Consider the following 2610-nt stretch of genomic DNA (forward strand, 5'->3'; position numbering starts at 1 on the left):
AGGGTTTCTCTATGTAGCCCTGCCTGGCTATCCTGGAACTCACTCTGTGGACCAGGCTGGCCTCGAACTGAGAGATCCACCTGCCTCTGCCTCCCAAGTGCTGGGACTAAAGGCGTGCGCCACCACTGCTCGGCTTATTACTAATGTTTTATTGGAAAATAGCCACATCTGCTACTTACATGGAAATGACTGCTTTTGTACTGACCCAGATGAATTATCATGATGGAATCTGTACAGCTGCAAAACCTAACTAACCTACAATCTGGTTCTTTCCAGAAAGACTTGCTTGGCTGATGTTAATCTGTATAAATAAATTGTCTACAGTGACAGGTTATCACTGTGGATAAACCTCAACAAAATCCTTTGAGATAAAAGTTCTGGCTATGAGGTGCATGCCTTATGATACCACTATAAAATAAAGTTACATGTACTATTAAATATTCTGTATGGATAAGAACCTATGTGGAACTTAAAAAGATTCATAGGAACAATAAAATACCAAGGTCCACAGAGTGACAATTACTAAGTAGGAAAAAAAAACATAGGGTTTAAGAAATTTTTGGATATTTTAGCTGGTTCAGAGTTGCTTTATGGCTTAAAACAAAACCTGAAGAATATATAGCAATGCTTGGTAGCACATACCACATCCTTCTTTGTGATCATTAACTCATTCATTATAGTATCTTGTATATGAGGAAATGAGGGAGAAAATTATAGAACATTTCCTTCTGGGAGCTGCATAGGACACAGAAGAGCACTGTTTGAACCCTACTGGAGAAGGGCTTCATTGATGCACATCTGTAAGGATGTGGCTTGCAGAATCCTTTTCAGCTTTTCCATGTGCACTGGATTTGGGTTAACCTTCCTATTACCCCTCTGCCACCCACACTTAATCTTTTGTACCCCCATATTTTACTTTCACTTTAATATCGTATGTGGTCTGTTACTCTGCCTATGACACTCCTGGATGTCTCTGGTGAACACAACACCTTCTCTCATAAATATATATGTACCAAAGTTCAAAGTTAAAACCCACATAGAAAAGAAACATGATTGACTTTCTGAACCTGTGTCTTCAGTTAATTTAACATGTTCCAGTCCCATGCATTCTCCTGTAAGTTTCTTAACTTTGGTTTTCTTTATTGTTTTTGTTGATTTGTTTGTTTTATTGCATTATGATGAGCAAAGATACATATTTTCAATTTATCTGAATTTGTTAACATCTAAAAACATATTTTGATTAAATAGTCTTATATCACATTCTTCTTTTCCTTTTGTACCCCAACCCCTCCCAGAGAGCCCCCTTTCAAAACCTGCAATACCTTTCATTTTTTATCATATTCTTTAAAATTTATAAAATATTGTAACAATAAATATGAGTATTATAAAAGTTGTTTGATATAAAACAATTGAACAGTCTTCTACAGCAATACTGAAAATACATACATTTTTCTCAATATATATTTCAAATATATCCAAATATATTAACTTTATGACATTTTAAAATAATATATCATTATTAGTTTTTTCCAATTTTTTTAGGTATTTACTTCATTTACATTTCAAATATTATCCCCAAAGACCCCTATACCATACCCCCAAACTCCCCTACCCACCCACTCCCACTTCTTGGCCCTGGTGTTTCCCGGTACTGGGGCATATAAAGTTGGCAAGACCAAGGGGCCCCTCTTCCCAAGGATGGCTGACTAGGCCATCTTCTGCTACATATGCAGCTGGAGACACGAGCTCTGGGGTTACTGGTTAGTTCATATTGTTGCTCCACCTGTAGGGTTGCAGACCCCTTCAGCCCCTTGGGTACTTTCTCTAGCTACTCCACTGGGACCCTCTGTTCTATCCAATAGCTGACAAGACACAGCTATATCAGGGTCCTTTCAGCAAAATCTTGCTGGCATATGGAATAGTGTCTGCATTTGGTAGCTGATTATAGGATGGATCCCTGGGTGGGGCAGTTTCTGGATGGTCCATCCTTTTGTCTCAGCTCCAAATTTTGTCTCTGTAACTCCTTCCATGGATGTTTTGTTCCCAATTCTAAGAAGGGGCGAAGTGTCAACACTTTGGTCTTTGTTCTTCTTGAGGTTCATGTGTTTTGCAAATTGTATCTTGGGTATTCTAAGTTTTGGGACTATTATCCACTTATCAGTGAGTGCATATCATGTGAGTTCTTTTGTGATTGGGTTACCTCACTCAGGATGATAACCCCCAGAGTCATCCATTTGGCTAGGAAATTCATAAATTCATTGTTTTTAAAAATAGCTGAGTAGTACTCCATTGTGTAAATGTACCAAATTTTCTGTATCCGTTCTTCTGTTGAGGGACATCTGGGTTCTTTCTGGCTTCTGGCTATTATAAATAAGGCTGTATGAACAGAGTGGAGCATGTGTTCTTATTACCAGTTGGAACAACTTCTGGATATATGCCCAGGAGAGGTATTGCTGGATCCTCCGGTAGAACTATGTCCAGTTTTCTTTCTTTTGTTTTTTTTTGTTTGTTTGTTTGTTTTGTTTTGTTTTTTCGAGACAGGGTTTCTCTGTGTAGTCCTGGCTGTCCTGGAACTCACTCTGTAGACCAGGCTGGCCTCGAACTCAGAAA

Source organism: Mus pahari, chromosome 9, assembly GCF_900095145.1.
Source record: "Mus pahari chromosome 9, PAHARI_EIJ_v1.1, whole genome shotgun sequence".
Lineage (NCBI taxonomy): Eukaryota > Metazoa > Chordata > Mammalia > Rodentia > Muridae > Mus > Mus pahari.